The following is a 24099-nucleotide window of genomic DNA, read 5'->3' on the forward strand; positions in this document are numbered from 1 at the left end:
CGGGAAGGTGCCAGGGCCCAATGGGTTCCCCAGTGAATTTTTTAAATGCTACTTCTTGCAGTTGGGTCCTCAATTTCGCTCGGTGGTGGAGGAGGCGCAAGAGCGGGGCTCTCTTCCCCTAGACTGGAGACATGCGGAGGTGATTGTTTTTCACAAGCCGGGCAGGATCACCACGCATCATATCGTCCCATCTCTCTCCTGAACGTGGAGGCTAAAATCCTGGCTAAGGCCCTAGCAAATCGCCTCCTACCTCATATTACTGCTCTGGTCCATCCTGACCAGGCTTGGTTTATGCCTCAGAGGGCGGTCAGGCATAACATCAGGAGGGCGCATGTGGCAGTGACGGCTATTCAGCAGGTGGGTGAACCGGCGGCACTACCATTGGCTTTGGCTGACATGGACAGGGCATTTGATTCCCTTAGCTGGGTGTACCTATTTGCGTTACTGCATAGACTTAATTTTGAACATACGATTCCTTTCCTACTTAACTCTCCTATACAACGATCTAACAGCGTCAGTGCGGGTAGCAGGTGCGATCTCTTCCACGTTTTCCATCAGGATGGGCACAAGACAGGGCTGCCCCCTGTCCCCATATTTATTTGCCCTGGCAATGGAGCCTCTGGCTGCATGGGTGCGAATGGATGCGCAGGTACAGGGCTTCGAATGGGCACAGGGACTGTCGGACAGGATAACATTATACGCAGAGGACGTCCTCTTCTTCCTTACGAACATGGACAGGACGGGGCCGCGGTTGCTGCGTATTGTGCAGATTTTTGGGGAGACACCTGGACTGTACATGAATCCCCGTAAGTCTACGTTATGGATTCTTGGAGATCGGTCGGGTGTGGGTTTGTGGGTCCTGTCGGTTCTGTTGGCGACGGGGGGGCGAAATATCTTGGTGTGTTTATATCGGACGTGCCCACTATCTCATGGGAGCGTAACCTGATTCCGGTGTGGGAACGAGTGCTCGACGATCTTAAGTCCTGGTCCCGTATGCCCCTATCTATATATGGCAGATCGGCTATATTTAAGATGGTTGCACTTCCCCGGCTCTTATACCAATTGCTGAATCACCCTTACCAGATTTCACCCTGATGGTTCCGACAAGTGAATGTGGCTCTCTGGCAGTTTCTATGCGTGTGGCTCTGCGGACATGTTTTTGTCTACTTATTGCGGGGGGCTAGCGTCCTCTGACATTCTCTCGTATTATCAGGCCTCACACCTGCTAGTCATAAATGATTGGTGGTATGGCAATAGGGAGGATCCAGCATACGCGGTCGAGCGACGACTTATGGGAGACTGCTCGCTACATATGATCCTGTATTTAGCACAGCTACGATGCTCGCTGCCGTCGGCAACAAGGGTTGTATTGCAGGTCTGTGGGAAGGTGCTGCAAAGGATGGGGTGGGCTGGTGGAATACACTGACTCGGGAAACTCCCCTCTGGAATAATGGGCATTTGCCGCATCTGGCAGCCCTGCAGGGATTCCTGGGGTGGGATAATATAGGCATCTCGGTCTTGGGTGATGTTATGAGGGGATTGGCACTCAAATCCTTCCAGGACCGTCAGACAGAATTTCACATGCTGAAGTCCCAATTCTATTAATACCTTCGATTTCGGCACGCTCTGTCCCCTGGCTTAGAGGGCTTGGAGTCCTTGACGGAGTTCAGCCCCCTAGGGGCGAAAGTTTTGATGGAAGACCTCCAGGACCACAAAATCTCCAAGATCTAGCAATCCCTAGTTACCCATTGCTCCCCCACGCTACAGAAACTCCGGAGGGATTGGGAGAGCGATGTGGGTCCGTTGGATGAGGAAGACTTAACAGAGGCCGTAGCTGCTCCGCGGGGGCGGCCATAGCAATACGACCGCCTTGTCCAGTTTAAGTATCTAAATAAGGCCTACTTTACACAGGTACATTTGTGGAGGGCGGGGCTGATTGCCTCTCCTGTGTGCCTCCGATGCAATCGGGAGGAGGGTACACATACATACTGTTTGGCACTGTCTCTCCTTAGATCGCTTCTAGAGGGGGGGTCTTTACCTGTCTGTCAGAGGTACTGGGTTGGGATCTACCCCGCTCGCTAAAACTTGCTCAGCTACATGTTATGGAGGGGTAGGAGGCAACATCTATAAATGACACCTAATGCAATTGGGCTTTAGCCTGGTGAAAAGGGACATAGCTAGGGCGTGGAAGGCACCGGGAGCCCCTTCAGTAGGTGCGTGGAAAATGGCCTAGACTTCTGTATGGGCCTGGAGAAACCCATCTTCATTGCCAGGGGATGCCCACACAAACACTTCAAAATGTGGAAACTGTGAGCCCGCGGGGGCGGCAATAGCAACGTGCCTGCGGCTGGTGCAATTCAAATATCTACACAGAGTGTACTTCACCAGAGAGTGCCTGTGGAGGGCAGGGATGATCGCATCCCCCCAAGTGTCTAAGCTGTCAGGGGGAGAAGGGTACGCTCCTCCATACAGTTTGGAGCTGGCTTTCACTGCATAACTTCTGGAGGGGGGTGTACCCCTGCCTTTCGGAGGTATTGGGTTGGGAGCTCCCCTACACGCAGCGCTTGGCCCTGCTGTATGTCATGGAGGGAGCAATCTATATAAACGCCATCTCTTGCTACTGGGCCTGATGCTAGCAAAAAGGGATATTGCCAGGGCCTGGAAGGCGCCCCGGGCTCCGTCCTTGGCCACGTGGAAAAATGGGCTAGATTTTTGTATGGGGCTTGAGCAGCCCGTTTTTTTTGCCAGTGGGTGCCCACGCAAACATTATAAGATATGGAAGAGGTGGGCGGACTACCGGGGATTAGAACTGGACCCGCCACGGGTGATTTATCTGTTGTATTTATGTTTAATTGGTGGAGGGGACGGGATGACCCGGAGAGGCGGTGATCTTTGGGTGTGCAGATACAAACTTGATAGACTTCTGTGATATGGGCGCAATCGGGGGAAGGGGTTTGCTGTGTTCAGAGGCCTCTGGACTGCATAGCCCTGCACTCTATGTGAAACTAGGCAAATCAAATTTGTTTCAAAAAAATAAAAAAATTGGAAACAGTGGACGGACTATAGAGGACTGCAGTTGGAGCTGGTCTCTGTGGCAGTTGACCTCCCTCTGATGTGATTATTATTTTAATGGTGGGAACGGGGCGTACTTTGTGATGGGATAGTCTGATGGGCAGTCCTTTTGTACTCTCCAAAATATTTGGTCTAACTGTGGGTGTATAGTGCGATCGGGAGGGGTTGGGGGAGTTAGATTTTATGTGTATTGCGTTTCTATCTCCTGTGTATTCAATTAAAAATGTCAGTCAACATAAAATGATCTGATTGTGCAGATGTCTCAGGGGTACAGAGCCCTGCAATATATGTGTAACTTGACAAATAAAATCTGTAAAAAAAAAAAAAAGCATTATCGTTTTATAGTTAAATCAAGCAAATTATTCAAATCACTAGACCTGCGGGTCTCGTAAAGTGTTTATGATTTTTTTAGGCCTGGTGGTATGGTACGGTATGCCTATGGAATGGCCTATCCTTTAGTATGGTGTGGTGCGGCCTGTCATTGGGTTGTGCAGTATAATATGTTATGAATGGTCAGTGTATAACATTGTATGGCTTCTCATTGTATGGTATGTCATTGTATAGCATAGTAAGGCATAGCCTGGAATTGCATAATATGGTTTGGCATGACGTGTCATTTTATAGTGTGGTATGGTCTGCTATTGTACAGTATGATACAGTCGGACTATGATGTGGCCTGTCACTGTATAGTATTGTATGGTGTGATATGGCCTTTTATTGTATAGTATGGTATGGCCTGTCATTGTATAGCATGGTATGGTGCGGCCTGTCGTATAGTATGGTATGGCCTATTAATTGTTCAGTATGATAGGGTAGGGCCTGCCTTTAGACAGTATGGTATGATCTGTCATTGTAATATATAGCCTTGGATTTTATGGTATGCTATAGCATGGTATGGCCTGTAATTGTATAATATGGTATGGCATGTCAAAGTCTGATATGGACTGACAGCACATAGTATGGTATGGCCTGTCTTTGTTTAGTATTGTATGGTACAGTATGGCCTATCATTGTATATTTTGGTTTGCATTCAACAGGTGGTGAGGGTACGACGCACACTAGAACAGGCACCGGGGGGAGCAGAGAAAGCGCTAGCGGAACTCTCACGCAGCGCGGACCAGGGAACGGACACGCTTGCACAACTGTCGGCAGCGAAGCTCGCACATGCAGAGGCCATGAGAGACTTGCGCAAATATAACTTTCGCGCCTACGCTGCTAGAACACACAAGGAGGGCAACAGAACACGGGTGCTTCTAGCCTAGCTGATCAGACAAGACACGATGTCCCGCCCCATAACAGAACTCGTGGACGCACACGGACAGATTAAGCATTCCCAGCTCGACATCCTACAAATATTTCGTGCCCATTACGCTGCGGTGTACCGCGCCCCGACACCGGCGACGCTCCGCGAACTCACTCACTTTCTAGACCCGTCACACATGCCCGTGATATCCCAGGCGGACAGAAAGGATCTGGGCGGTAAAATTCCCCCCCTCTGGCATCAAACATGCCATAGGCTCGCTAGCGAGGAAAAAAGCACCAGGAGTGGACGGGTTCCCCCTGGAGTACTACAAGACCTTCCTGACCGAAACGACGCCCCAATTGGTGCTAATATTCGAAGAGGCCCTGGCCGGAGGCATGCTGCCAGAATCGTTCCGTGAGTCGCTAGTCGTAACGGTCCCGAAACCGCACAGGGACCCCACACTCCCGGCCTCTTATAGACCGATTACACTGCAGAATGCGGATTGTAAAATTCTGGGGAAGATACTAGCTGACTGCTATTGTCAAATCCTCCCGGCCTTGGGGCATCCTGACCAATGCGGCTTTGTGCCCAGGCGCAACACCTCCCACAATTTACGTAGGCTGTTTCACATACAAGACACTGTCGCGGACCGGTTCCCGCGGGCGGCCTGCCTAATATTCGATTTAGAGAAGGCGTTCGATACCCTAACCTGGTCTCACCTCTTCGCCGTCCTACGGGCAATACAGATAGGCCCCATACTGACGGCATACACCCAGCTCCTCTACAGAGGACTCACCTCCAGGGTGCGGATCGGAAAACTTGTTTCTGCCCTGTTTCCGGTGGAGAGGGGAACCAGACAGGGGTGCCCCCTCTCCCCCCTCCTGTTCGCACTAGCGGTGGAACCCCTGGCCATCTGGTTGCGGAGGGAGGGAGAGGAATGGGTATTCTGATAGCAGACGGGCTCCATTGCGTCTCCCTATACGCGGACGACTTGCTTGTATATGTCTGGGATGCGACGGGTGATCTCACCTCACTCTGGCGTACACTACAGGACTTTGGAGCCATATCAGGCCTAAACGTTAATTGGGAAAAATCGGCAATCTACCCACTTGGCCCTGATCTGGCACCCCATGACATGCAATTGGGCACACACACCCTGAAATGGAGTGATGCGGCCCTCAGATACCTCAGAGTACGCCTATACCGAACACCTGAGGATTTATACGAGGGAAATCATCGAAAGGTGTTGGCAGGCCTTCGCTCTGCGATCGGTTTTTGGAAGACACTTCCACTGGCCCCTATAGGGCGGGTAGCCGTAGCTAAAATGATAATGGTGCCTAGACTACTGTATTACTTTACTAATCTACCGGTGATCCCACCCCGGTCCTTCTTTCGCGAATTGGACACGCTTCTCACAACACTGATCTGGGGGACGGGCGACATAGAATAGCCCTGCGAACTCTACAGCTGCCCACAACTGAAGGGGGACTGGGCGCCCCGTCATTTGAATCATATTTGCTGACCGCGCAACTCCAATGGTTGTCTCACTGGACAGCCGAGAGACACTTGGGCGAGAAGATCACTGATGGAGGGAGCCTGCCTCTGCCCGCCATTAGACGACTACTAATGCCAGGCTCCAAACCGGTTTGCACACACCCGATACAGTTCACTGAAGCTCGCAAGTGTATGCTGCGGATCCACCGGCTGTCGAAGGGGCAACCGTTGTATTCCCCTCTGCTCCCCTTGGTGGGCTTTCCTCGAAAAGAGGGATACTATACCGAGGGAGACCTGCGGACGTGGACTGACAGTGGAGTGACGGAGATGGAAGCCTTGTTCCACGAAGGGCAACTGAAAACATATGACCAACTAATCGAGTGGTACGACTTCCCCCACGGGGGCAATTCCTGACACACAGGCAACTGATAGACAGTGGCCGAGCTTACTAGGATCTGAGAAGTGGGCAACCCCCTACACACCCAGTACTACACACAATACTACGGATGGGGACGGGCAGGCACAGAGGGACATGGCACTATAAGGCCATACGGTAACTGACTAAAGTTCCCTTAGACAGACTACGCCAAACCTGGGAGGACGACGTAGGCCGAGTCTTCCATGACAAGGAGTGGGCACAAGCGCTAGAATACCCAAAATAAGTCTCCGGCAACTCCCGCTTTAAGAATATACAGTATAACGTCCTACACCGCACTTACCTTACACCAGAAAAGCTGCAGAAATTCAACCCAGACACAGAATTTAAATGCCCCTGATGTCAGACGCCAAGCGCGAACTTCAAACACATGTTCTGGGATTGTCTGTCCCTGCAATCGTACTGGATTAGAGTGCATCACACCTTACAGACTTTGGTCCACCTCCAACACGATGACACATGGGAGGTATGCGCCCTGTGGATCTATAAGAAAAAAATCTGAGAAACTATAATGGCGGTTTGCATCCCTAATCCTCCTCCTAGCAAAAAGAAATATAGCCATGCATTGGAGGTCCCCTACGGGACCCCCAGAGGCGGCCTGGATAGGAGCGGTAAATAAGTGGGGAGCAGCAGAAGAAGAGACCCTGAGGGAGGAAGAGGTAAAAGGCACAAGCAAACACCCAATATCTATGGAACAGGCGCATCTCCTCATACAATTTAAGCTGGAGACAGCCGTAGAGGACACCCCGGAGCTGACACAGCCCACACCCAGTGACCTCACGCAAGGCCGCGACCCGTCGCCACAACATTAGCAGAGAGGCAGGCACACGATGAGTGGCCGTTTCTGCTCCATTGATCGCCCACCGACAGTGTGGGTCCTGTTGTCCGTTCCCCCCCCCCCCTCCCCTCCCCTCTGGGCCATGCACGTCGACCCCCCGCTGCCTGATAACCAGTCCGCATACTGACCACATGGGCCACTTGCCCTCATCCACTGCACTTCTTCCCCCCCATCCCCCGCTGTCCCACCCTTCATTCTTTTCACCAGTTATTGTTTGGGCGGTACCTCCCTCCATCGTTCATAGCTTAGTTCCAGTCGGCAGTTCAAAGTCCAACTCAGTTACGCAAACATAATCACTCACACACCTCCACAAGGGTACCTTGCTATCAGGAGGGTTAATAGTTTCACTACGACCCAGCTACCACACCGTGAGAGAGGTTAGGCATAGGCAAGACCGACATGCAGCGATGAGACAGCTCAACGGCAAACTCAGGGGACGGATCCTAGCTCCCTTTCTTTATCACACCTGCTACATTCCAGACTGGAGTCCTTATGCTGTTGTCAAGCCATGATAACTAATGGAGAACACAGTTTACGTATATGCTGACAGACTTGTGATTTGTTGTATGTCCGCCAAGGGATTTTGCTTGAAAATGTAAAACCCTAATAAAAAGATTTAAACAAAAATAAATCATTGTATAGTATGGTACGGTATGTCATTATAAACTATGGCACGGTATGACTCGTCATTGTACAGTACTGTATGATATGGTATGGTCTGCCAATTTATAGTTTGGTTTGGACTGTCATTGTACAGTACAGTATGGCCTCTCACTGTATTGTATGGTATGTTATGGCACGGTCCATCATTGTATGATATGGTATAGACTGTCTTTGCATAGTATGGAATTATATGGCTTGTCATTGTATAGTATGGTCTGTCATTGTATGCTATTGTATGGCCTGTCACATTATAGTATTATGTGGCTTGTTATTGTATAGTATGTTATGGCTTGTTATTGTATAATATGATATGGTGTGGCCAGTCACTGTAGAGTATAGCATTGTATGGTATGGCTGATCATTGTATAGTAACTCTAGTGTATAGTGTTACTTGTTATTGAATAGTATGGCATGGCCTGTTACTGTATGTTATAGTATGGTATGACCTGTCATTGTATCGTATGGTTTGGTATGGCTTGTGATTGTATAATATGGTCTGTCATTGTATAGTATGATATGGTATAGCCTATCACTGTATAATACAGTATTGTAATCTTTGTTACAATGTACACATTAAGCTACAGGAGAAAACGTAATAGGAGTGGCACAGCAAAAAAACTGCTTTACAATATGTTATTTTCACGCTAGAACATTCTATCCAAAAAGTAATTGTACTAACATAAACCAATTTAAAACATACTCTGTTTTTTGCATAAAACACTTTGATCATGCCAAACACATCCTATAAATCTTGAAATGTACTAAAAACACTTTGTTAGAAACTAAACAAGTTCTTACTTAATCGAAATAGCACGAAGCAATTAATGTACTTTGAAATCATTGCTAAAAGCGACACTAGGAGGAGCAGGAGTAGGCGCTTGGCCTTCGATTACTGGATCATGTTGGCCTCGGACAATGGTTCGCTAATCTAGCTGAGTGAACTAAAGTGACATTTTGGGGGGTGGCGGGGCTATTGGTGGGTCTTCTCCTCCTCGGTTTTACTTTTTGTAGTTTAGTTTGATGATAGGGCGACAGGCACACTGCAAGTTGGGGTGGCTTTCTAGGCTTATGCAGGGGTGCAGGGTGGGGGGGGGGTTTGTACCGGGTCATGGTTGGGGGGTGGGAGGGTCCTGGTTTGGGTGTTTGGGGTTGTTGCAAGGCAACGTATTGTTTTATTGTCTGATTGAACTGCCGAGTTCTGGAGAGGGATGGATGTGTCTACATTTTCGGGATGGGGGGTAGGGGATTGAAACTACTTAGTTGGAATGTGAATGGGTTAGGGGATAGGATAAAACGTGGGATGGTGTTGCAATTGTTGTCCTAGTATTAGCCAATGTTCCCCCCCTAGAAGCTGGTATAGTAGAATCCCCCTCCTCTTTGTCTAACAAGGCATTGCAATGGCTCACAGATAATATGAGGCTAGCCCCGGGGGGGGGGGAGGGGGGGGCAACAGTTGGCTCAAGAGATTAAGAATGCAAAAAGGGTTTCCTGGTTAGGAAATCGTCCCAAAAAATTTAAAGGGGATTGTGTGGCAGTGAGCTTTTCACATACAGGCGTTTTGCCAAACATCCTCGCTAACTTATTCCCGCCCCAACGCAGGCAGGGTACTGTTGTCCCATTAACTTAAAATAAATTTATGGAGAACAACAGAATGTCACCTACCCTAGGACTCCAGCTTTTGGGTGGGATAATAATTGGGATACAAACAATAGATGGGGTCGAGATCAACATCGAAATACTGTAAATCCTCCAGCTCTTTCAGTTCACCAAAATCCTTTTGCACAACCTCTTTTGTTGTCTAACCGATATGCTCCTCTATCCTTTTTGGATCAAAATGATTGACTTTTGCTGGAACATATAAGCCAAGAAGAGAACAATGTACCAGTATTTAGTATGCTTACTTGGAATATTGCGGGAATCAGGGCTAAAGTAGGCAATGTGGCATGGACAGACTTTGTGATTAAGTTCGACATTATTGCATTGCAGGAAACATGGGATACAAACAACAGTTTTTCTTTTGATGGCTATAGCCATTTCTGTATTCCCGCAGTGTCTAGCGCTACAGGAAGAGCCAAGGGAGGATTGTTAAGCCTCTTTAAACTAGATATTAAAGCTAGTCTAAAGAAATGTGACTCGGGATCCGAGCAATGTTTAATAGTTTAACTTTCCTCAGTAGAATTTCCCAACATTCTTTTTATACATTTTTATAACTCCAATGCATCTGACTGCACCTTATATAGTCTAGATAGATTGGATCATTTTTTGTCAGTCTATAGTGAAAATGTTAATTCTTTTGAAATCATTTTCTTGGGTTATTTTAATATTCACCCGTGTTTATTAATGTGTGTGTTTGCGATGATGCAGAATCCCCTCCAAATTGTTCCCCCATCCATCTTGAACATAACAAACAGGGGGATTGTCTAGAGAATTTTTTAGCAAGATGGAACTTATATGAGTCTGGCTGCGGGGAGGAGGGGGGTTAGGGCCCCTACATTTAAGGGAACAGACAATGGCTCTATTATTGATTATATATTTATTTCTGTACGCTTCTTAGCTAAGGTTTTAATGTACAAAACTGTGGTTTCTGTTTACAGTGATCACAATCCTGTCTCCATGGACTTAGTAACTTCTGATCTTATAAGGCGTAAATATGGCCCTTGTAACAATAAACAAGTACTCAAAGTTAAAGACCAGGGACGCAGACTGAAATGGGATAGTATAACCCCGGAATCCTTCGTACAAGAGGTACTCTCTGAGGCTGAGGATGAGGTTGGTGTGTGTCTATCTAGTGTGTCCGAAGATAGGGAAGTGATACTTGCATTTGGCAGTATATGTAGTAAGATTAATCGCAGGCTATCTGTTGATTCTAAACCTAAGACAAAGCCTATTAAAAGATGGTTTGATCACAGATGTTCAAAAACACATTCTGCACTGCTAAATGCTTTAAAAGCTGTTCCGAAAGATCGTGAACTTATCGCCACCTGTAGAGCCCAGTATAAAAAGGCCATAGCCGATAGGAAAAAACGGATTAAAGATGAAGCCTGGACACAGCTCTTAGATCCAGCAATTTTGAAAAACAGTGGAGAATTCTGGAGGATTGTCAACCAACCTTTTACAGGGGAGGAAAATTCCCCCCTCGAAACTAATATTCCTGATGAAGGCTGGATTGAACACTTTAGTGACATCTATTCTAATCACACCAGTGAAGATCCTGGGGCTCAGGAGGTTGAAACTAACGTTATTGGGAATCAATTGCACTTTGAAGTAACGGTAGTCTTACATGCCATAGACAGTACTCTGAAGAAAAAGGCGCCAGGACCCGATGGTGTTCCTGCAGACGCCTTTAAATGTTTCCCCAATTTTTGGTCGAGGCTACTTTGCAGGGTCTTTAATGTATTAAACCATGATAATATTCCCGAGTCATGGAAAACTTCTATAATTATCCCTGTGTTTAAGAAGGGAAACAGGCAGGATCCTGCATGTTATAGACCAATCTCACTGATTGACTCGTCAGTTAAGATCTTAGGAAGAGTTATATTAGTAAAATTAAATGAGTGGGTTACTGAGAACAGTATTTTGACAAATGTGCAATATGGGTTTAGACCTAAAAGCAGTACACAGGATCAATGCCTTAATCTCCACTTGCTGATTGAGAAATATACCAGGGCTAAGGAGGGGTCCATGTACCTTGGTTTCATGGACCTCTCCTCCGCCTTTGATCTGGTTAACAGATCAAAGCTTTGGTCTAAATTACTGGAAATGGGCCTGGATAGGACAATAGTTAATTTATTGGCTGACCTGCACTCTGGCCTTACTGCAAAAATTAGAGTTTCCTCGAGTGGAAGGTGTACCGATGTTTTCGCTTCTGAAAAAGGAGTCAGACAGGGGTGCATTTTGCACCCCTACTGTTCACATTATATGTGAATGCATTGGAGCCTGCTCTTAGGGACGTGACCCTCGATATTCCGCGTGCAGGGGATCAGGGGATTCCTGTTCTCCTTTACGCGGATGACGCGGTTCTTCTTGCGCGTACCGGGGTGGGGCTCCAACGCCTTCTGGACGCCTTTGAATCTTTCATGGGCTCACTTGATTTGAAAATAAATGCGAAAAAATCTCAAATTATGCTCATGGGCAGGGCAGCTAGAAAAAACTATCACAAAACTTTTCTCTGCGGACAGGAAAAGCTTGCTCGTGTAATCTCCTTTCCCTATTTAGGGATTACCTTTGATGAGAAGGGTAACTGGGGACCCCATGTTAAGAATAGAGTAACTATGTTAGCTAGGACATCTGCAGCCCTTCAGGGGTTCTCTAAGAAACTTGGGGCCAGGCCAATTGCAGCTATAATGAAAATCTATAAGGCCAAATGCATCTCAGTGGCTTCATATGGTAGTTCGATATGGGATATAGGGGAGTGGATCCTTTACAGACGATGGAAAACAAATTCTTTAGATCTGTTCTTGGCGTCCCACAGTCAACCCCGTCCTACACTGTTCATATGGAATTAGGGGAAGGCTACATCACAGACCTGATAAAAACAGCACCTTTAGTAGCTTGGCTGAGGTTGTGGCTCAACAAAGAAATCCCTTTAAACCATATTATTATGAGAGATTGTTTGTGTTTGGACAAAGTTAACAATATTAGGTGGCTGACATACATCAAGGAAACTTTCTCAAGGTTGGGGAGGCCTGAGCTTTATTCTGTAATAGATTCTATAACATCTAAAGATATAGTGTCTGTAAAATTTGCAATGAAAGAGCTTTTATCTCTGGAGAGGGAAGAATGTGAGCTGAAAAAACCCAGTGTCAGGGTCAGTTAATTATTGTCCATACCTGATGGCCCGGAAAATTATTTGAATACGGTGACTTATCCTTACCACAGGTTTATTTTAACCCGTTTTCGTTTTAATTTGATACATTTTAATCTTGGTTTTTATCCTGTATGGAGTACCCCAGAAAAGGCGTCACCATGTTCCTGTGATCATTTCTCTGAACAAAACACTATGCACTTTGTAATGTTCTGTAGTTATTACATTGATGCTAGGAGAAAGTTTCTTGTGCCTATTCTTAGGGAAGCTGGATTTATCCAAGTTAAACCTGCTCTTATGTATTTACAGCTGCTACAGACTCCCAAGATCATGTTTCACGTGGCTAGTTTCTTGGTGAAAGCTATTAGGAGCAGGAATATTAGATTAAAAAATGTGCCTATTTTCCCTAGTAGTAGAAACTGTGTACCTCAAACAGGCACTTTGTAATTATATCAAGATCGTAATTATATAAGGTCTCTGTAACAGGGACATTTGGTGCTAGTAATGTTTGTTTTGCTGGGGATTTTCTTAGCATTTTTTTTTAGCACTTTAGCACTTTGCACTTTGTATTATTTTATTGACATGAATTGTAATATGATGTACGATTTTTTACCTCATTGTATTTTAACTGTTTTTAAAGTATGTATTTTCTGTATCTGTATACAGTATATGTATCTTAAACAATCTGTATTTTGCCATTGTCTTTATATGATATTAAGTTATCGCAATAAAGTATTTTGACTGACTGACTGACTACTTAGTTGGAATGTGAATGGGTTAGGGGATAGGATAAAACGTGGGGTGTAGTTGCAATTGTTGAAACGTCTTTTCCCTGCTGTGATACTCCTCCAAGAAACACACTTGATAGGCAACACTTGTCATGCCATGAATAGGAGGGGATATCGTCTGGTCGCACATGCCGGGTTTACCTCTGGATCTAGGGGGGTAGGCATCCTAATGAAGAACTCCCTCCCGTTAGAGATTGACGCAACAGTTCTAGACGATAGAGGACGCTATGTCGCTATCACTGGTAGGTGGGAGGGTCGTACTCTATCCTTGGTCTCTGTGTATGTTCCCCCGGGCTTGCAATCGACTACCTTTGCTGACCTTGGGCGAGTCATCCTTTCACTCCCTGAGGGGACTTTGGTATTGGGCGGCGATTTTAATTCAGTGGTTTCCGGTAGGGAGGATCGACATCCGCCTAGGGACCTCACGAGTGCCCATACCTGGCTCCGCGGCTTTATAGACACGCTGGGCCTGGTGGACTGTTGGCGGCTGTTACATCCCGTCCAGCACCAATACACCTTTCATTCGGGCGCACATGGTAGCCTTTCCAGGATCGATTATGTGCTGATGCCCGCTGCACAGGCCCTCTCTGTTACCGAGGTTAGGCATCTGGCACGGGGTGTATCCGACCACTCCCTAGTGTGGCTTCAAATGGAGTTACATGCGGGTGCTGAGGGCCGGGTGGCCCCGATCAACCCCTGGTATCTTCGTAATCCTATAACCTGTGCTGCCCTGGTTCAGTCTCTTGACCAGTACTTTATGTAAAACGAGGGATCTGTATTGTCCGCTGTGTCGCTTTGGGAGGCTTTCAAGACTGTCATCAGAGGCCAGGCGTTGTCTTTGATTGCGGGTGCGAAAAAAACGAAGAAGTCGTAAAGATTGAGTCTGAGATCGTGGATCTGGAGCGTGGCCTTGAGCAGGGGATTACCCGCGCAAAGCTGCATGTTTTGCATCTTAAGCAACTGGAATACAAGGCATTGGTGACGGATGCTGCTAAGATTATGAATAGGGAGCAGCAGGGTCGTTTGTGTGATGTTGGAGACAAGGCGGGTAAACTGATTGCATGGCTGGATAAGAGAGATAGGGCGAGTCGTGTTGTTCCGGTGATCGAGAGAGTGAGTGGCGAGCGGGTTACCGACCCTGATGAGATCGCCCAATGTTTTGCGGAGCACTTCCAGGCAGTCTATTCCCCTGTATCAGAGCGGCCGGAGGAGGATTCGCATCTTTATTACGAGATATCACGTTGCCGTGCCTGTCTGACGCAGATAGGGAACAAATGGAATCAGAGATAACTGTAGATAAGGTGGCTCTTGCGATTCGCTCCTTGCGATCAGGGAAGGCTATGGGACCCAATGGTCTCCCTATTGAACTCTATAAATTGCGTCCCGACAAGATGGCTCCCTACATACGGGATAAGTTTGTGGAATCGTGCGAGAAAGGCTCCCTTCCCAGTGATCAGCGTTTAGCTACCATTGTGGTGATTCACAAGGAAGGGAAACCGTGGGATCAGTGTGCTTCCTATAGGCCAGCGGTCTTCCATCTGTGGGGCCCAACCCCCAGGGGGGTCGTGGAGTCCTTGGAAGATGGTCGCAGATTCTGCAGAGTGCAGTTCCTGGCATTGGGCTGATCGAGGGTGCTCACGGCGGAGGCCTAATTCACACCGAGGTGTGAAAAACATCAACGCCTCATTAACAAGTAAAAGGTCTTTTAAAGACCTTTCAAGTACTTGGGTGTGACTGTGTGTGTGTCCCTTAAGCTGTTTCAGCCTGGCTCACATACACGAGCTGGGTGGAGCTGGGTGGAGCTGGGGGTGGGAGGGCTGGGGGAGTGGCTGTAGTTTAGCCCTTTGAGTTCAATGGATGTTGCGCACCTGGAGCTGTGGGTCCCGTGACACGTCCCCCGCCCCCAGCAGGGAGGCACAGAGATGCCCTCCTGTGAGCGGGAAAGAAGAAGGACGACGACGCAGAGAGATACTGATCCCCCCTCCCCCCTATGAGAGAGGCACAGAAAAGGTGGGTGGATGAATGATGGGTGGATGGATGGATGTGGATGGATGTAAGGCTGAAGGATGGATGGATGTGGATGGATGAAAGGCTGAAGGATGGATGGATGGATGTGTGAAAAGGTGGGTGGATGAATGCTGGGTGGCTGGATGGATGTAAGGCTGAAGGATGGATGGATGTGTGAAAAGGTGGGTGGATGAATGATGAGTGGATGGATGAATGATGAGTGGATGGATAAATGAAAGAGTGGATGGATGAATGATGGATGTATGGATGGAAGGATGAAAGGGTGGATGGATGAAGGATAGATTGGTGAAGGATAGATGTATGGATGGAAGAATGAAAGGGTGGACGGATGAAGGGTGGATGGATGAAGGATGGATGGATGAAAGGGTGGATGGATGAATGAGGGTGGATGGATGTGTAAAAAGATGGGTGGATGAATGAAGTGTGAATGGATGGGTGAAAGGGTGGATGGATGGATGATGGATGTATGGATGGAAGGATGAAAGGGTGGATGGATGAAGGATAGATTGGTGAAGGATAGATGTATGGATGGAAGAATGAAAGGGTGGATGGATGATGGATGGATGAAAGGGTAGATGGAGACACCTGCCTCCTCATCCTTCTTGATCTCTCCTCAGCATTCGACACCGTCAAACATGAGAATCTACTAGAACTACTAAACACAAGAATGGGCCTATCTGGAACTGTCCTCAAGTGGTTCACTTCCTTTCTTCACAACAGGTCGCAAAAATTCAAGAGCAACAACCTGATGTCCTCGCCAATACCTGTAACGCTAGGCGTCCCCCAAGGATCTTCTCTATCCCCAACTTTGTTCAACCTAGTCATGGAGCCTCTCACCACCTTGCTACAAGCATCCAATGTACGCTTTCACATGTACGCTGATGACACCCAACTTTACCTCAAGTTACAATCACCCAATGACATCCTGCTCCTGAACTCAACGATCAGTTGCACCCAATCCTGGCTTGCCGATAACCACCTCAAACTCAATGCCCTGAAAACAGAGTTCCTTCTGATCTCACCTCCAGCTAAGATATCAACCACTCAACATTGGCTTAAACTCCTAACCGCACTCAATGTCCAACCCACCATCGTGGACTCAGCAAAATCTTTAGGCATAACACTCGACACTAATCTCAACATGCAGCAACATATCAGCAAGGCAACAAAGGGAGCGAACTTCCAGATCAATACTCTGAGGAAACTCAAACCCTACCTCCCGGCCAAAGACTTCCAAACTGCAGTACAAGCACTAGTCATCCCACAAATTGAATACGGCAGCACCACCCTCTGGGGAGTAAAAGCTTCTCTAAATGCTGCAGCGAGACTCATCACTGGGTCAAAAAAGTACTCCCACATTACCCCTGACCTGAAATCCCTGAATTGGCTGCCTTTTGAAGGCAGAATACAGCTGAAAATCGCCTGCATGACACACAAGGCGGTACACCTAAACTCACCCGGCTACCTCGCTCAGAAGTTGACAATCTCTGGGGGAATTAGAAACACGAGAGGCACAAACAATCTCCTGCTAAAACCTCGAAGATTCCGGAAGGAAAAAACATACACGCGCTCCTTCTCAGGAATGGCGCCTAGGATCTGGAACTCACTCCCTCCCGAAACCAGGCTGATCTCCTCCACTACACTCTTTAAAAAAGAAGTAAAAGCTATCCTCATGGCTAAATACACTTGAGCTACTATTTCGAATCCTATTAACACCTTGCACCGTTCTGTATTACATGTTTGACTCTTGACTTATTTGTATGAGTTGTTTTATCATCCACATGAGTGGTTGTGTCACTTAGTAGTACTATTATACTGTGATTTATTGAGTTACTCGTCTGAATATGCTCCCCCTTGCACCCTTCTATGTAAAGCTTGATTTGCCTGTTTGACTTTGCTCCCTCATGTACCCGTCTATGTAAAGCGCTCTGATATCTGTGAAGATCTTGTTTGCGCTATATAAAACTCTTTAAATAAATAAATAAATAAATGAATGATGGATGGATGGATGTGTAAAAAGATGGATGGATGAATGATGGGTGAATGGGTGGATGAAAGGGTGGATGGATGAATGATGGATGTATGGATCGGAGGATGGAAGGGTGGATGGATGTATGAATGGATAAAAGGTTGCATGGATGAATGATGGATGGATGTGTGGAAAGGTGGGTGGATGAATGATGGGTGGATGGAAGGAAGGGTGGATGGGTAAAGGATGGGTGAATGGATGGATGAAAGGGTGGATGGATGAATGATGGGTGTATGGATGGATGGATGTGTGAAAAGGTGGGTGGATGAATGATGAGTGAAAAGGTGGGTGGATGAATGATGAGTGAATGGATGAATGAAGGGTGGATGGATGAATGATGGATGGAAGGATGAAAGGGTGGATGGATGAAGGATAGATTGGTGAAGGATAGATGTATGGATGGAAGAAAGAAAGGGTGGACAAATGAAGGATGGATGGATGAAAGGGTGGATGGATGTGTACAAAAGATGGGTGGATGAATGATAGGTGAATGGATGGATGAAAGGGTGGATGGATGAATGATGGATGTATGGATGGAAGGATGAAAGGGTGGATGGATGAAGGATAGATTGGTGAAGGATAGATGTATGGATGGAAAGATGAAAGGGTGGACGGATGAAGGATGTATGGATGGATGTGTGAAAAGGTGGGGGGATGAATGATGGGTACATGGATGGATGAAAGGGCGGATGGATGGATGAAAGGGTGGATGGATGATGGATGGGAGGATGAAAGAGTGGATGGATGAAGGATGGATGTACGGATGGGAAGATGAAAGGGTGGATGGATGTATGAATGGATAAAAGGTTGCATGGATGAATGATGGATGGATGTGTGAAAAGGTGGGTGGATGAATGATGGGTGGATGAAGGAAGGGTGGATGAGTAAAGGACGGATGTATGGATGGAAGGGTGGATGGATGAAGGATGGATGGATGGATGGAGGATGGATGTATGGATGGAAGGATGAAAGGGTGGATGGATGGATGGATGTGTGAAAGTGTGGGTGGATGAATGATGGAGGGATGTGATGAGGTCTAACAGGCGCATTTATGGTTGTCAAAAGTTGATGATGAGGAGTACCAGTTTCTAGAAACTTTTGTCGGAAGGGGGTCCTTACGCCTAAAAAGGTTTTACAAGGGGGTCTCGGCATCAAAAAGTTTGAAGACCTCTGCTATAGGCCGAGATCTCTATTAAACGCTGAACCTAAGATTCTTGCGAAAGTGTTGGCTAATCGATTAATAACTGTGATTAGCGAGCTGATTCATCCAGACCAATCTGGTTTCATCCCGCACAGGGCTCGAAAATTCCACTCGACCGCTCGCATAGTCGAGCTGAATTTAACAAGGTCGAGCTGTTTTTAGGACCTACTCGCCCTTTCTGGCGTGTAGGAAAACAAAACAACTGTTGTCCTCTGTCTGTGAAAACGGAGCAAATGTGACAAGATAACAAGATTTAAAGGCATATTTATTGCTCACAAAGTTAATGAACTATAATGTTTCCTTTAAATCTTGTTATCTTGTCACATTTGCTCCGCTTTCAGAGACTTAGGTCAAGTAGGTTGCAGTTAGGTCGAGGACATTTTTTACGGTACTAGTCCTGCAGGACTAGTACCATTTATTGGATTTTTCAAGCCCTGCCGCACAGAAACACAGCTCTGAATCTCAGGCGCTTGCATGGTGTTCTCGCGAGGGCGGCGACGTTACGTGAGCCGGCCATTTTGGCCTCGTTGGATGCCACGATGGCGTTTGATACCGTGGAATGGCCGTATTTGTGGGCTGCCCTCGCTAAGTTCGGATTTGGTCCAGGTTTTATTGGCTGGGTGCAGCTCCTCTATGAAGACCCCCTGGCACAGATTGTTGTTAAAGGGCGGGTTTCCAAGCCGTTCGTTCTGGGTAGAGGTACGCAACAGGGTTGTCCCTTGTCGCCGCTACTGTTTGCCCTGGCCCTCGAGCCCCTTGCTGCATGGATCAGGTGGGAGCCCTCGATGAGGGGTATTCAGTGGTCCCCTGACTTCGAGGATCGTATCTCTCTCTATGCAGATGATATCCTGCTGTATCTAACGTCGCCCCGGAAATCACTGATAGTGCTGTTTGATGTCCTAACCTCCTTTGGTAGGAATTCTGGTCTTGTCATAAATTGGACCAAGTCTTGTCTATATGTGCTCTGGGGTGAGGTCCCCCCTCTTCTACGTGACTGTCCCATCCAGGTGACGCTTTCTGGGTTTAGGTATCTCGGTATTTATATTTCACTAGACCCTGTGGCTCGTTATGAGCCGAATTTGATCCCACCGTTGAATAGGTTGAAATTGGATGTGGCAGGTTGGCGTAAGCTCCCGCTTTTGCCACTCGGCCGGGCAGCTCTCTTCAAAATGATGTCTTTACCACGTTTCCTCGATGCACTCCAAAACACCCTTGACACAGTTCCGGCTAGCTATTTTCGTGCAATGGAGGGTCTCCAGAAGAAGTTGATTTGGGACAGTAGATCCTGTATCGCGCTCGCTAAACTAACACTCCCATGGTACGATGGGGGTATCGCTCTCCCTGACATTAAGCGGTATTATTGGGCGTCTCAACTGAGCGCTATTAATCATTGCATGTTTGGACCCACGTTTAACCCCGCGTTTTCTATTGACAGGTGGTTGTTGCCAGGGGGTGATTATTATAGAGAACTGTACTCGAGGTTGGCTGGTAGGGATCTGTCGGGACCTACGAGGACTGCAGTGAGTCTGTGGTATAATGCCAATAATTCGATGGGATGGAAAGATCGCATGACTCTGGCGACCCCACTTTTCGCATTTGAGAGACTGGGTAACCTGTGGAAAACCAAGGGCTTTGAGAAGTGGGACCGGATTGGTATTAGTAAGGTGGGTGACCTCTGGGTCAAGGGCAATATTAAAATCATACGAGGCGCTGAAGACAGAGTTCCAATTAAATGATAGGGAATACTTTCGATATCTTCAGATCCGCCATGCCTTGAAGTCTAATTTCTCAGAGGGTGAGAAGATCCCGGAATCGCCCCGCTCGAGGATAGGGTGCAGGATGGTCACGTGCCTGACAGTACTATCTCCTTGATCTACAAAAAACTAATAAACGACAGGGCTGACCTACTGATTCTGCTCCGGGACTCATGGACCCGAGATGGCCTAGAGTTAGACGACGAGGACTGGCAGTCAGCGGTCTCCTCTCCCAAGGAGGTTACGATTCCGGCTCGTCTACGATTAGTGCAGCTCAAGATACTCCACGGGACCTACGTTACTGGCCCCGTCTGGTTAGAATGGGATTCTCTGAGGACGGATTGTGTAAGCGGGGTTGTGGGCTGGTTGGGACGTTTCTCCACATTCTCTGGGAGTGTCGTGAGGTGACTGTCTTCTGGAATGAGGTGCATGAAGCGATGGAGGAAGCTATGGGTATTGCTCTTTTGCCTGAGGCCAGGCGCTGTTTGTTGAATGTGTGGGAGCCAACGGATCACAATGCGGCAAAGACTCAGTGGGTGACCCTTGGAAACATGATTGCTATAAGAGATATAGCACAGTTATGGGGGTCCCGGAGGCCGCCTACAGTTGAAGCATGGAGGGAGAATATGGACTGGGCGATGTTTAGGGAGAAAACTGTATATGTTGCCCGGGGCGATTCCGGAAGTGGAGCAAGATATGGGGTCCCTGGAACAATTACCATGGTGGCATCTGCACTCCCCCCATTGCGACCAACGCTGACGCTCCACTTTCCCCATCACCTCACGTTCCTACTGCAGTATTATCTTGATGTCGTACTGAATTGTTTCTCCCCTCCTCCCCCTTCCCATTGCCGATTGCAAATTATTCTGTACTGTCTCGTTCCTCACTCGTTTGAACTGGTATTTTGTAAATGGTACTCTAGTGCCTTGTTTGTTCATAACTTTCAATAAAAAGAAACAAAAAAAAAAAAAGCAACACTAAAAACCTGTAGCCTGCTGGTTTTTGTTAGGCTGCACCGTAGAGTAGAAGGGGAGAGGATGAAAAGTATAACAGAATGAACACGCGAAACGAGTAGTGACGCAACAGTGCACAGCACTACCAAGAAAAAGACAACCTAAAATGCATATACTCCTACAAAGTGCTGCGAGTGGAAGAAAAAAGTAGGCTGAGGTGGAAGCAGTCGAAGGACACTCCCAAAAAAATGAAGCTGTATTTGGTTCATGCTCCTGGGACGAGGAAACACGAAACCAAAGTGAAGTCTAAGTGAAGAAGGCAGAACCTGACAGAACAGAAGCCAGCAAATTAGACAGGCTATGAACCAAGCCAATAATAAACAATGGGCGGGCCCTAAGCCCCCTTGTATGTAAACAAAATGTCTTGATTGTGGCAGAAGTGGTATGTCCCTCTAGCTCCTTCATCAATCTGCCTGTTTAGGCGCAGCCAGAAATGAAGACAGACAGCCATCCAACCAAGGCAAACAGTCTGCTGCCATTTGTGGCAGCATAAAAAAATTGGGGGGACGGCCATCTTTCACTAACCATAATTTAAATGCCCCTATCATGTTGGGAGAATAGCACAACATATCCATCACAACTGACAAGTGCATACTGAAAATAAAGTCACAATTGAACGGGCACACTGCCAATGCCCACATATGTTGATGAAAATTCCATGATGCCACAAGTGCGGGGGAGAAACTCAGCTATGGTATTTGTCTTGAAGAGGAAAGCAGCCACGTGTGACTCCAAATCATGGAGGCTATTTCTATACATGGCAGACCTTCCAACCACAAGAGGCAGATTGCAAGAATGCTGTAGTAAAACCTAAATGGAACTATGTTCTCAAATACGACCAAATGAATATTCTTACCTCAACTTCAGCTTAACACAACATGAAACACAATGCCATACTGCAGGTACTGACGCTCGGACTATAAGATTAAATGATCACTTTTTTCCTGTTTTGACCCGCTTAATAAGCAAGCACTCAAGGGTTGTTCCAATAGGAGAGAGGTACATGCTCATTAGCTCTGGTTATGATCACTGGCTAAGAGTTCTCTATGAGAATCATGGACTGATTAAACTGCTAATAACGTTGTAAATAAATAGAGGCTCTGTGTAACTGAGCTATACAGACAAGTACTGTCTTGTTTCACACCTTACACTCCAATGGCAATTAAGAACGCCTAAATTCCACTGAATCTGCTACTCTGATCCGGGTCTGAGGCTTTCCGTCCAATACTGCCTGACCTCAGACAACTAGGTATCATGAAGCAGTTGGGATGATCTTCAGATGGCTGACACAGCAAATCTACAGGGAGGAAGAGGCCTGGAGGGTCGGGATCGGCACAGAGAAGGCGGTCTCAAAACGCTGTTGAAAGCTTCAGAAGGTCGATTAGCGTTGAGACAGCTGAAACAATTATTGAACAGAGAGGAGGAACCCTCAAACAGTAATTTATACAAACATTTGTTTAATTGTGGCCTGTTGTGAAAAATCTCAAATTTTAACAATCTTCAAAAAAATATGTATTTTAAAACACATAATGTGGTACCGATTACTTCCTCGCTATGAAGATATTGACAGACTTTAGGCACTCATGCCATAATGAGCAAGTAACCATTTACACAAAGTGAAGACAAGTGAAATGCTGAGCAGGTCCACAAACGGTATTCGAGCTGCCAACCGTGGGACAATGACGTGCCAAAACTGTGGTACTGCTGAGCTGAAGCTATGCAACAGATTTGAGTTGATGACAAAGACTCATGACAATGCTGATTTATGCCAAGGCTCAGCTGCTGATGATGCTATGCAGATGACCAAGGGGCAATGCAGAGATTCTGTCAACGGGCTATGATGAGATGAGGGGGCAATTATGAGTGGATAAGAGGCTAAGCTGATTTTGAGGAGGCAATGCTGAGCTAATCAGGTGAATTGTTTAAATACCTAACTGTGCAAACAAATATCACATGCATACATATTTACAGTGCTGGGTTAAATGTAAAAGTCAGTTTAAGATGTGGTTAATGGTCCCTTATAACATGAGCTGTTTCTTAAGAGGAAGTCTTGTATAATCGGTGGGTCTACACCAAGGTCTGTCTGTCATAATGGGCCATAGCTTGGCACTTTACAAGTCCTTACTGGGTAAACTATGATTTGGAGGAACGTGTTTGACTTTTTGAAGGTCCTTGTGGAAAAGATATGCATGAACTGTAAAAAGGTTGGATATATTTGTCTATAACCATTTTTACAGAACTTAATAAGTTTGTAACTCCTTAAAATAACCTATTTTTGCAATCCTACACCAACACAGGAATGAGAAGAAAAAATCAGCCATGTTTAACATGTGGATTCGATTGCAGAATTTAAACAGCACTTACTATCGCTATGTGGGACACTGTAGCACTTACCCACATGTGTAACAAGCTACGCATTTTAGTGTGGAAAAGTGTTGCCTTTGTTTTGTGATACTGTGTGTTTACTGTTTGCTTGTTGTGAGTGCGCACCACAAAGGTGCAGTTATTGTATTATTTAGTAATTAGATGAGATCGTGCTGCTGCGGGCGGGTGTTTTTAAGGGCCTACATGGGCCCGAGTGTGTATCTACTCTGTACTGTCTTTCCCGCCCACAGAAACCGGATAATAAACAGTTCACAAAGAGATCATGCTGCCTTGTGACTCTCCACTCAGACCAGAGTCAGACTAGGACAGAAAATAGGCTGGGCACTAAAAAGTAATAAAGGTGCCCCTATT

The 24099-nt window shown here is 46.7% G+C and overlaps 1 protein-coding gene across 3 annotated transcripts in view; it reads right to left on the reverse strand.

The window, feature by feature from the left end:
- The window catches only part of ORC2 (origin recognition complex subunit 2), a 484925-nt gene that overhangs the window by 426999 nt on the left and 33827 nt on the right, over positions 1-24099 (reverse strand). The window contains exon 1 of one of the 3 annotated variants that reach the window (XM_086955228.1): positions 6529-6658. The exons of the other annotated variants lie outside the window; for them this stretch is intronic. The gene's annotated coding sequence lies outside the window, so the exon portion shown is untranslated. Of the gene's footprint in view, positions 1-6528; positions 6659-24099 lie in introns of those variants that run through there. 3 annotated transcript variants of the gene reach the window in all.

Source organism: Lissotriton vulgaris, chromosome 2_1 (assembly GCF_964263255.1).
Source record: "Lissotriton vulgaris chromosome 2_1, aLisVul1.2, whole genome shotgun sequence".
NCBI classification, from domain to species: Eukaryota; Metazoa; Chordata; class Amphibia; order Caudata; family Salamandridae; genus Lissotriton; species Lissotriton vulgaris.